This window comes from Camelus bactrianus, chromosome 10 (assembly GCF_048773025.1).
Source record: "Camelus bactrianus isolate YW-2024 breed Bactrian camel chromosome 10, ASM4877302v1, whole genome shotgun sequence".
Lineage (NCBI taxonomy): Eukaryota > Metazoa > Chordata > Mammalia > Artiodactyla > Camelidae > Camelus > Camelus bactrianus.
In genome coordinates, this window is record NC_133548.1 from 44466555 (window position 1) to 44479571 (window position 13017).

Here is a 13017-nt window from a genome sequence, read left to right on the forward strand (position 1 = left end):
CAGAACAATACTACAAAATAACTACAAAAAAAAAAACTAGGAGAAATATAAACATGTTGTCTAAATAATATTTTACTAAACAACCAGCAGCTCACTGAAGAAATCAGAATAAATTTTTAAAATATCTTAAGACAATTGAAAGTGGAAACACAACATTCCAAACCTGAAATGTAGCAAAAGGGGTTTTAAGAGAGAGGTCTATAGCAAAACAGGCCTACCTAAGGAAATAAGAAAAATCTCAAATAAACAATCTAAACTTACACCTACAGGAACTAGAAAAAGAAGTACAAATAAAACTCAAAGTATGTAGAAGGAAAAAAATCATAACCTCAGAGTAGAAATAAATGAAATACAAACTAAAAAACAACAGAAAAGATCAATGAAACTAAGGGCTGGGTTTTTTTGAAAAGATAAAATTGATCATCTCTAGCCAAACTCATCAAGAAAAAAAAAAAAAAGAAAGCCCAAATAAATAAAATCAGTAATGAAGGAAGTTCATTAACATCACAGATATAAAAAGTATCATAAGAGAAGACTACAAACAATTATATGCTAAAAATTTGGATAACATAGGAAAATGGATAAATTCCTAGAAATGTAAAATCTTCCAAGACTGAATCAGAAAGAAATAGAAAATATAAAGAGACCAGTTACTAGATCTGAAATTAAATCAGTAATCAAAAACACCCAACAAACAAAATTCCAGGACCACAAAGGTGAATTCCACCAAACGTTTAAAGAAAATTCAACACCTCTTCTTCTCAAGTTACTCCAAAGAACTGAAGGAATGCTCCCTAAATCATTCTATAAAGTCAGCATCACACTGATACCAAAACCAATGACACCACAAAAAAGGAAAATTACAGGCCAGTATCAGTGATGAACATAAATGAAAAAAAAAAAAAAACCCTCAAAAAATATTAGCAAACTAAACCCAACAATGCATTGAAAGGATCATGCACGACAATCAAGTGAAATTTATACCAGGAATGCAAGGATGGTTGAATATCCACAAATCAGTCAATGGGATACACCAATTAACAAAGAATCAGTATCATAGGATCATCTCAATAGATACAGAAAACACTTTTAACAATACTCAATGTCCACTTATTTAAAAAAAAACAAATTCCACCAAGTGGGCACAGAGGAACATAACTCAGTATAATAAACGCTATATATGACAAATCCACAGTCAACATCATTCTCAGTGGTGAAAAGCTGAAAGTGTTTCCTCTGAGATCAGGAACAAGACAAAGATGCTCACTCTCACCACTTTTATTCAACATAGTATTGAAACTTCAGACCACAGCAATCAGACAAGAAAAAGAAATAAAAGGCATCCAAGTAGGAAAGGAAGACATGAAACTGTCATTGTATGCTAACTGCATTCCACTATACACATACAATGCTAAAGACTCCAGCAACAGACTGAACTAATAAATAAATAAGTTGCAATATTAATATACAGAAATCTGCTGCACTTCTATACACTAATAAGGAACTATCACAAAGAGAAATTAAGAACACAATCCCCTTTACAACTGAATCATAAGAATAACGTACTAGGAATAATTCTAACCAAAGAGATAAAAGACATGTACTCTGAAAACTATAAAACACCGGTAAAAGAAATTGAAGATAACACAAACAAATAGAAAGACATATCAATCACATGGGTTGGAAGAATTAATATTGTTAAAATGTCCATACTAAGCAAGGCAATCTACAGATTCAATGCAATCCCTATTAAAATACTAATGGAATATTTCACAGGACCAGAACAAATAATCCCAAAATGTGTATGGAACCACAAAAGACCCAAAAAAGCCAAAACAATCTTAAGAAAGAAGAACAAAGCTAGAGATATCATGCTCCCTGATTTCAAACTATACTATGAAGCTACAGTGATCAAAACGGTATGGTATTGGCACAAAAACACACATAGATCAATGGAACAGAATACAGCTGACCTTTGAACAATGTGGGTTTGAACCGTTTGGGTCTACTTATGTGCATATTTTTTCAATTATAAATAGTACAGTACTATGCAATCTTGTATTGGTTAAATCTATGGATGTGGAACTACAGATACAGAGGCATCAAGTTTCAGAGGGCTGATTATAATTTATAAACAAACTTTTGACTGTGTGGAGGGTCAGTGCCCCTCAATCCCACATTGGTCAGGCATCAACTGTGGTCAGCCCAAAAAATAACCCATGCTGATGTAGTCCATTAATCTATAACAAAGGAAGCAAGAATACACAATAAAAAAAGAAAGTCCTTTCAATAAACAGTGTTGGGAAAACTGGACAGCTACATACAAAAGAATGAATCTAGATCTGTTTCTTGTAGTATATACAAAAATAAACTCAAAATAGATTTAAGACTTAAATGTAAGAAATGAAACTTCTAGAAGGAAACACAGGTAGTATGCTCTTAGCAATATATTTTTTTGGATCTGTCTCTCCAGGAAAAGGGAGACAAAAGCAAAAATAAATAAATGGGACCACATCAAAATAAAGCTTTTGCACAGTGAAAGAAGCCATCAACAATCAAAAAGGCAGCCTATTAGGTAGGAGAAGATATTTGCATATAACATATCTGATAAGGAGTTAATATCCAAAATATATGAAGAACTCATACCACTCAATATTAAAAAACCCAATTTAAAAATTGGCAGAGGACTTCAATAGGTATTTTTCCAAAGAGTACATGTAGACATCACTAATCATCAGGGAAATAAAAATCAAAGCCATAATGAGATATCACCTCACACCTGCTGGAATAGCTATCACCAAAAAAACAACAAATAACAAGTATCAGTAAGGAAACGGAGAAAAAAGAACGCTTGTGTACTGTTGGTGAAACTGTAAACTGGTACAGCCACAGTATGGACTCAAAAAATTTAAAATAAAACTACCGTACAATCCAGCAATTTTACTTCTGGTTATTTATCAAAGAAAACAAAAACAAAAAATTTTAAATATATATACATCTCTATATTCACTGCAGCATTATTTATAACAGCCAAGATATGGAAGCAATCTAAATGACAGATGAATGTATAAAGAAAATGTGATATTTATATATATAATGGAATATTAGCCATAAAAATGAATGAAACCTTGCCATTGCAAAAATAGGGATGAATCTAGAGGGTATTATGCTAAGTGAAGTAAGTCAGACAAAGAAAAACAAGTATCATATGAGCTCACTTACATGCGGAACCTAAAAAAAAAACTATGAAACAAAACAAAACCACTCATAGATACAGAGAACAAATGGCTGGTTGCCAGACAGGAGGGGGTGGGGGATGTAAAAATAGGTAAAAGGAATTAAGAAGTATAAACTTCCAGTTAGAAAGTAAATAAGTAACAGGGAAGTATTATACAGCATAAACAGTATCGTCAATAGTACTATAACAATATTGTCAATAGTACATAACTTTGTATGTGAACATATGATTACTAGAATTATCATGGTGATCACTTCATAATGTATTTAAATGTCAAATCACTATGCTGTATATCTAAAATTAACATAATATTGCATATCAGCTATATTTCAATAAAAAATCAATAAAACTCTAATTCAAAAATAAATAAATAGAGAAATAGATAAATTTTTTTAAATGAGAGAAAAGTCAATGTGAAAGTGATGTGGAGAAGAAGCAGCAATATGCTATTTCTACTACAGACATGTTCTTGCCAGATCAATTTTAGAAAAGAGACACATGGAAGTTCGGGACCTGGCCGAAACTACCTTAAAATTATATATACATGTGTATCTCCTGCAAAGTCACTGTATATCATCAGGGGTGTGCCTACCTTATTTAAAATAGCTTTCCTAGAATATACACTCTATGAATCCAGGACTTGGTATGGTTTTGTTCATTTCTTGTGTTAAGGAGAAAGGAGAGTTAGTTTGGTTACTGGTTCCCCAGGTCTTTCCTGTGCATCAACCCTCCTCTCCTCATATCTCTCCCTCCCCGCGTATCAATCCCACCACACAGCTCCCCTCTCCAGCTTCCAGGAATTGCTCTCCACCCTTGCCCCTTCAAGCCTAAATGTGGTAATGGCACAAGTATTGCTAGCCCTGATGTCATTTGTTCATTTTTGTAAATCCAACCAACATCTTTCATAATTTGAATGTGCCAGACGTTTTCTGTCAAGATCTTGCAAATATTCAATAAATATTTGTTGAGGGAATACATGAATCCCCACCTCTTCCAAACCACCATCTTCTTACCTATGCTACCACAAGAGCTTCTTAACTGATTTCTCTGAATCTGCTCTTGCTCCTTCCATCCATTTTCCACAAACTAAGCTAAAGAGATCTATTTAAAATGCAAATCTGATCTTGTCATTACCTAAAACATTACAGTGGCTTCCTACTGCATTTTAACGCAAAACCTAAAATTATTTAAATGAATCATATACCCATTCACAATCAGTCCTGTGCGTCATTCCAGACTCAACGCTCCCTACTTTCCATGCACTCTTTCTTCTCCACCACAGTGAATGCCTCCATCTCAGAAATGCCCCATGCTCTTTTTCCTCTGGGTCTTCAAATATGCCATTCCTTTCACTCAGAACACCCTTCCTCTACTTTTTCAGCTAGATAGTGTGAATGAAAAATATTGCCAACATATCAGTAAACAAAGAATGCTGTGGCCATCAAGTCATCAGCCACTACTGCCACCTACCTCTCACAGTGAGCAGAGGGAACTCAAGATGCAGAGAAGCAGGCTGCCTGACCTCTGCAGCTACCCCCAACTGCGCACTTGAGGGAACTCAGGGTGCAGAAGAACAGGATACTTGCCCTAGATAGATACATGCATATCAAAGGAATGATTTCAATGAGCCCAGACCTTTGCACCTTCCCATATACAGAAAAGTGCTAAATTCCGTAACTTGAGATATTTGATTTTCTTTAATTAATATTTTTATGTTCTGACTACCTGGTCTTCATTGCAAAAAAACTCCTATATATCCTGGCTTCTCCCTTGCCTGAGTCCAACAGTCTCTTAGAGCAATCTGAGGCTATGTCCCAGGCTCGAATCTTCAGGAAGTCTGCCGAATAAAATGTAACTCTCATCTTCTAGGTTGTGCATTTTATTTCAGTTGACACAGGCTCCTGGTATCTTTCAGGTCCCAGCTTATACAAACATCCTCCCTGACCTACCAAGCTAATTTGAATTTCTACTATTATAGATTACCACAAAAACCCATACTGTCCCTTTGTAAACATGTAAACACACTTCTTCGTGTTTGTTTGATGTTTAACTCCTCACCAGATTATATACCTTATAAGGACATCTACTATCCTTGTAAGGTTAACCAGTGAGTCCCTAGAGCCTAGGCCAGTGCTTGGTACATAGTAAGTTTCAAGACATACTAACTGAATAAGGAAAGAAACTGAGGGTCGGAATGGAAGTACTGACTTGATACTCATTTCAGAGCTACACTGGAATTCAAATGTTGTTCTTCTTTTTCCAAGAGTAGAAATCTCCTCACTTTTTTCACAGAGGCCCTCCTCAGCTTCCTCACCTGCAGAATAAATCAAGTGTTCTTAAGCTGAAGGCCACAGACACCCAAGGGATCAATGAATAAAATTAAGGGGGTCCATGAACTTGGATGGGGGAAAAAATGCCTTTATTTTCACTGAACTATTACTGAAATGTAGCAATTTTTTTCAACTTGTATGTAGGCAGAAAACCCCAGTAGTATTAGCAGAAAATACAGGTATTTTCATATCACATTACAAGTGTTGTAAACACCTCAAAATATCATGTATATTCATCACTACTTTGAAAATTATGATACTTATTAAACCTACCACTAGATTTTCTTATTTAATGTATTAGTGATACTGAACAGGACCCTGTGCTCCTACCCAACCCCTGCCTCTTGTTTATAGAAAAGCTGAAGTCTCCCAAGCCTCTCTAAGTCATAGAGGAGTAGGCTCAGGCAGTTGCTTAGGACAAGCCTGCAAGCATTGGGGGATGGCAACAACTCTGACCACCCATCTCCACGATTAACTGAGATTACTTTCCTATTTCCCTTTAAAACTTTCATGGCTGAACAAAATCTTTAGAGACAGTTTTTCGTTTGAGGGGGTGTCTGTTTTGTTTTTTAGAGGGGTGGGGGATGCTGGATCCACTAGATTGCAGGCATTCTGGTTAAAACTGCTCAACTGATAAAAAGGCAGGACATTTCTCCTACCCCACAGCTGGCTCCTTAAAATCCAGGGACATACCTCAGTATCTCTTCCTTTGTTCTCAGAGGGAGGAAGGAGCCTGTAGCAGAAAATTATTAACACCACCACTGAAATGAAGATAACAACAGCAGAGTTTTCTAACAAAAGACCCCGCAGCCGGATGGGGAGCTGGAGCTGTCTCTATCAGCCATCCTGGCTGACAGGTCCCCGCTCCAGTGCTTCCTTTCCCAGCTTGACTGCCTTTCTTTCCTTCTCTCTCCTCAAGCATTTTCCTTCCATTTCCCCTTCTGAGCAATAAAGCAGCTATTTACTTCATCCTTCTGCCTCTGCTGTGTGAATTTTTTTGAGACAGGAGGGAAGGGGGCAGGGCACAGCCATTAAAGGAATGACACAGCGATTAGCACAAAGATGGTTGGAAAATTCAACTCCCAGTAGATCTTGAGGCCCAAGATGGCAGGAGATTGACTTCCAGTAGACCTGGAGCTTCATTGTATGTTCACAGTAATACATCAGCATGGTAAATGGCACTCCCACAGGCGCCATGGCAGTTCCAACGCTAACCATGAAAAGTCAAAAAGTGGGCAGTGGCCCAATTCCTGGGAATCCCAGACCCTCCCCAAAGTAGTTGGAATAATCTTTTCTCTTTTTAGCATATGAAGTTACTGAGCCCATAAAAACTAGCAACACCGAACCTCATGGCCTTTCTCTTGCCTTCTGAGATGGCCTGCACTCTGTCTATGGAGTGTACATCTCTCTGAATAAATCTGCTTTTACCCAACTATGGATTGCTGTTCAATTCTTTCCTGTGGGGATGCCAAGGACCCTCACTTGGTAGGGCATGTCCCAGGGACTCAACCAAGACCTGGGACACGATCATCATCTCGCACCCCATTTTCCTGTATCACTTTCACAGTTGGTAGCAAGGACCCACGCTTCGGTGGTCCTCCTAATTTAGGGGTCTCTCTATCTGCTAACATTAGTTTAAAACACATATTACAATGTCACCAATTTGGAGCATTTTTAAAATATTTTGATGTGTTTCACTATAATTAACTTCCTTTGTAGTACTTTTTAATTTATTTTACACATTTAAAAACATTTTCAGAAGTATGGGATTCGTCAGTCTTGGTCAAAAGGCACAGAAAGGTTAAAAACCCTTGGACTGGATACTCAGCAAGACTCCTTCCAAACTGATCAAGTTTACACCCACTGTCTCCTCTAATGGGTCAATTGTCCAACTTTTACCTGATTCAAGAGTTTCTAAGATAAGTAGATAGGGAATAAAACAACGAACCAGTTCCCAGTGATGAAGAAATATGTCAGCTAGGGTGAGAGAAAGACCCAAAGCAAAAGCAAGTCAGATGCTTTGAAAACAGTACTGTTAGTGACATGTCTGAGTTCAGGTTTATAAGAAGAAATAGGATAGAGAAATCTTTTTAATAATTCAGAGTCAGTACCAAAACGTCACAGAGAAAGGGATGTATTGTGCAGAGGCACAATTAGTGAGATATTTTGTGTTGATGTGTCATGAAAGGTAGCTAATAAGCAATGTACCTAGTCATATAGTAAATTCTCAACAAATATCTATCAAATGAAAGAGAAAGGGGAGGACAAACAATTGTTCCAAGTAAAGATGACAAAGGTGAAATCATCAAAGGACACAAAACCAAAATACATACATACATACATACATACATACATACATACATACATATATACATAATCAAAGTTCTCTTTTTTACAAACTTGTATTGAAAGACTTTAAGGAAAAAAAGCAGAGTACTACGTTGGAGGTAGAGGAGAGGAAGACGAGATAGGATGCATAAATCAGAGGCACTCTCTGACCTTGAAAGACCTTATAATTTCAGCAGAAGGCAGTTTATTTCACTAATAATACAAGGAAATGAAGCAGGGAGGGAAAAGAACACCCATGAAGAGAGTAAGCCAAGTTGGAATTAGCTAATCATTGTTTCCAGAGGAAAATGTCACCATAAAGGGTTATGCTGATTTCAACCCAAACACCATGTCCCTCTACAGCCCTGGACCACCTCAACTTTACTTGCATATAGATAAGGAACTTATTTTCCTAAATTCAACTGCTTATAAGGTTCCTTGTTTCTATTTGGGATGTGTTTGATTGTTTTCTTCAATATCCTAATGATTCAAATGTGGGAAGCGCATTTTAACTGAGCCCAATATGATCACAATTCCACCTGATACTGAGAGAGGCTATGTCTTTGTCCAGTATGTTTCCCAGAATACTGGATCCAGAGAAGTGTTAAGACCCTGACCTCAGAGTAAAAAACAAAACAAAAAAATTAAAGAATGAAAAAGTCCCTATGATATTTCTGGATATTCAGGATTCTAGGGATCAAACCAAAAGTTGGCGTGGGGTCCAATCAACAATTGTTTCTCACCATCATCAGTAAATCCCTGATTGAATACTTGCTGAGATCCCTGTACTGGCTCCCAGACATTGCTCATGGAGGAATCAGCTAAAATAGGATGCAGTCATTCATAGTAAAGGGAAAAGCTTGTTTCTCCATTTACAATGCTTCTGACAGCAAAGCAATTCTCCTATTCTCTGTGGACACCAACTGGGTGTCCTACAATTCAATTCTGATACTGACTGCCTAGTAATAGTGCAGACCCCACAGATTAAGGGCTCAGTCCCCTACTTCAGATGCCAATTGCAAGACCCAAGTTGTCACCTGTACTTCCAAACAACTGGCTACAAATACTGATCTGAGTTCATGCTCTTCACTTTATACAAAGACACAACTCAGGAACGGCCAAACGTATGAGATGCATAGGGCAGCGTATGGGGTGCAGAGCTCCTCCCTGGGCATGCTAAACCTCCTAGTACCACCATGTGTTCACCAACCCAGAAGCTCTCCAAACCCTACAATTTAGGGGTTTTAATAAAGGCATGATTGATTAAATCATTAGTTGTTGGTGACTATGTCAATCTCCAAACTCTCCTTTCCCTAGAGGAGGGGGAGGGAGAGGTGCTGAAAACTTCAACCCTCCAATCACTATTCACATGGTTAGTTCCTCTAGTAACTAGCCTCCATCCTCCAAGAGTCACCTTGTGAGCATAAACTCAGGCGTGGCTGTAAGGGACTTATGAATAACAAAAGATGCCCCTTCATCCCTATCACTGAGGAAATTCCAAGGACTTTAGGAACTTTGTGTCAAGAACTGGGACTGAAGATCAAATATGCATTTCTTATTATATCACAACATCACACAGGGGTTCTCTGCAGGTGGGCAGGTCCAACTCCCTTCTCCCAACAGAAGCTATCAAATCTTATGTACAACACTTCTCTACAGACAGGGTTCTTTCTTCTTTAGCTGCTTTCCAAAACATTGCTTGGGATCACTTTCCTCACCTCTGCCAAACTAACTTTAGTCACTACCAACATCTCAGAAGCTCAACCCAGGCTCTTATCAGAGTTACTCCCAGTCCTGACCCACCAAGAACACTCAGATCTGGCTGAGCACCTTACCTCGGGGCTCAGCTGGACACTCAGAGCCAGTGGGTACCAAGAGTTGGGAGGTAGAAGTAGCCGGCCCTATACAAGCATAAGGAGGTGAATTGTCTGTAAAAAAAAAATTTAAATAGTAATAAAACTAAATAAAAGTCAGTCTGATCTTTATCACATTGCATGACTATGCTAAATAGTGTTAGTGATACAATAACCCTCAAACAAGAATCTTTTGTTAGTCAAAGTTCTAAACAATTGATATGGTTACTGTTGAGTTATGACAAAATATACATTAGCTTCAAATTATCACTTTTTTCCAACAGTTTTTAGTTGTGCCTTTATTCGCCTTAGTTCATTAAAAATGTACTTGTTTTAAAGATCCTTTAAATAGAGTGACCACCTACTAATCTGGGATACAAGTCACCCCTCTGAGCCTGGTATTTTTCTTTAAAAAGCAGAATTTCTTTTAGGAATCTTATTGATCATGCAGTAGTTACAATAATGTCAGAGATAATGATGTATACATCTAAACAAGACAGGCTGATTAAGAATTTGCATAATGTAAAAATATACATATTAAAAGTTAGCCATGTGGACAGATGCATGCAATGGGAAGAATAACTAACTGGGGTCAAGGGCCCATAAGCAGTAATATTGTTTCTCCCTCCATCACAGTAAATAACTTTCACTAACAGATACAGGTATTCCACACACATCTAAATACACAAGGGTAAGCAAATTCAATTTTTAAAACTAATCCACCTTAACATATTTTATTCTACATGCAAGTTAATTTGAAAAACTATCAGTTAACTGTCAGATTCAGCCACATATATTACTTTCCATAGTAAATTCATAAGAATTTCTGACTTTTCAAGCTCACTTCAGGTATATTTTATGATTTTAACCCTTGTGGTAGAACATAGCCCTGCTTTTAAACTGTTCATATAAAATAAACAATGCTAGTTGTTTGTGGTTGTTCTTTTCTGTGGGTTTTGATGATGATGATGATGATGATGATGATGATGATGATGATGACGATGATGATGAAGGTCAATCATACAAAAAAAATCTGCAAATAATTTTGCTAGCCAGAATTAGCCTTGAACTGTGAAGGAAAAGCTGGGCTGGGCTAACAAGATAACTCACAAGTCTAAGAATGTGAAAGAAAAGCTGGGCTGGGCTAACAAGGTAATTCACAAATCTAAGTATGGAATACTGATCTGAGTTCTGCTGGACTAACTTGTAAATCTAAGTTAATTAGTGTTGATTTGCTGTTCATCTTTTTTACTAGCCAGCTGGATTTTCAAAGAGATATATCTGGCTTTGGAATGTTGGTTTGCTGCCTCCCTGCCTCCACTTTTGTGATAATGATGCTGCTAAAGCTGTTCCATGCCTATTGGCCGAATACCCCAAGCTTGTACTTTACCCTATAAAACCTCATGCGCACGTCTTGGAGGTGCTCAGAGCTTCAGAGCAGAAGCCGCTCGGAGCCGGCCAGCATAATACATCTGAGTACTCCAACCCTCCAAGTGGTGCTTGTTTCTTGGCTGGCCTGTTGTTTCTGTAACAGAACAACATACAGTAAGATACCAAGTTTCTAAATTGATCTTTGAACACCAAACCACTGAAATTGTAGAGAAAGCCATTAACTATGCAACAACAAAAATGTAAAGAAATTGACATAGAAAAAAGAATCAGAGTTTGAATACTGTCAGAAGAGACAAGAGATGACAATCTCATATAGCCAACAAAATTTAAAAAGATGATGTTTGATATAAGTTTTCACCAAGTGGACATTCCTTCTAAAATAATGAATCAAATAACACCAGTGTCAATGATCATTTTCCCAAGTTTTTATCAACAGAAATATCAACAGAATTATCTGATGACAATGTTATAGTGAAATGTGTAGATAACTGAAAGCTGCAAGAATTGATCCCAAAGAAACAAGACACGAACAGTACTGTAACTTCTGAAATTTACTGTGAAGTGTGGTTTGTATAAATCTCTGTCAACTTTTCCATGTGTTTAAGACTTTTCTTATTTGCATGTATGTTGCTCCAGACAAAAGAAACTTTTCAAAATTAAAATTAACAATAAGTGTTCTCTGGTCACCTAAGAGGAAGACAGAATGACAAACCTAAATATGGTATCTAAGGGACATGGGTATACGCCTAGGGCTTCGGTAACCAAATGTCACAAACTGCACAGCTTAAAACAAAAGAAATTTGTTTCATAGTTCTTAAGGCTAGAAATCCAAAATCAGCCTGTCAGCTAGGTCATGCATTCTCTGAAGGATCTAGGAAAGAATCTGTTCCATACCTTGCTCTTAGCTTCCGATGTTTGCCAAAAATCCTTGGCCATCCTTGGCTTGCAACTGGACGACTCTGATCTCTGCCTTCTCAGTCACATGTCGTTCTCCCTGTGTGTCTCTGTCTGTCCACAGGTGTTCTTTTCCTAAGGACACCAGTCATTTTGGATTAGGCGCCCACCCTAGTTCAGTATGATTTCATCTTAATTAATTACACCTGCAAGGCCTCTATCAAATAAAGTCCAGTTTGGTGTGGGGTGTATGTGTGCATGAGGAAGAGGGGGCTTAGCATTTCTTTTTTGGAATGGGGGACAACTTAAATCTGGAACAAGGATCAATTTTGTCTAAGTCATTGCAAATCGACAGACACGAAGGCTCGAAACCAGAAACTATAAGGTTCATGACTTTAACACATAAATACATAGGTACGTTTTTCCCTTTTAAAACAAAAACCAGTGATGTAATTTTAAAGTATTAATCCATTACTTTTCCTCTGAGTAAACTAATTTTTCGTGAACTGGGATGTACTTCAACGAAAGAAAATTCTTACCATCTGCGTTTCTTTTCTGTTCATCATTGTTATTCCATTCATTTCACCATTACTACCGAAAATAATTTTGTTAGAAAATGACAGGCTCAGGGTGTCACCCCCGCCGGCTGGCCGCGGCTCAGGGCGCGGCAGGGCCTGTGGGAGCGCGACCCCTCAGGCGCCTTTCCCCTCAGGTAGGTACTCACTTTCCGAGCCCGCTGCGGGCAGAGCTTCCCAACGCCCTCAGGCCACAGGACGACTGACGCAGCAGCAGAGAAAGCCGACGGCCGGCTCACCCTACACCAGGGGGCGCCTGGCCCCCGAGCCGACAGGGAGCGCTCGCAGGCCTAAAGCCCGCCCCGCTCGCCTCGGCTGGAAGAAGTCGATGCCCCGGCTCCGCCCTCCCCCAGGCTGCCAACGAGGCAGGCTCTGTTACACATGCGCAAACACGTCCACCACGCGCC

General features: G+C 38.2%; 1 long non-coding RNA gene across 1 annotated transcript in view; it reads right to left on the bottom strand.

Annotated features, from left to right (window-relative positions):
• The window catches only part of LOC123619606 (uncharacterized), a 100240-nt gene extending 87297 nt beyond the window's left edge, over positions 1 to 12943 (bottom strand). Inside the window, exons 1-4 of the long non-coding RNA XR_006728272.2 lie at positions 12760 to 12943; positions 12036 to 12170; positions 11140 to 11274; positions 9732 to 9824 (exon numbers count right to left, since the gene is read on the bottom strand). This is a non-coding gene — a long non-coding RNA (uncharacterized LOC123619606). The remainder of the gene's footprint in view (positions 1 to 9731; positions 9825 to 11139; positions 11275 to 12035; positions 12171 to 12759) is intronic.
• Positions 12944 to 13017: the final 74 nt, after the last annotated feature.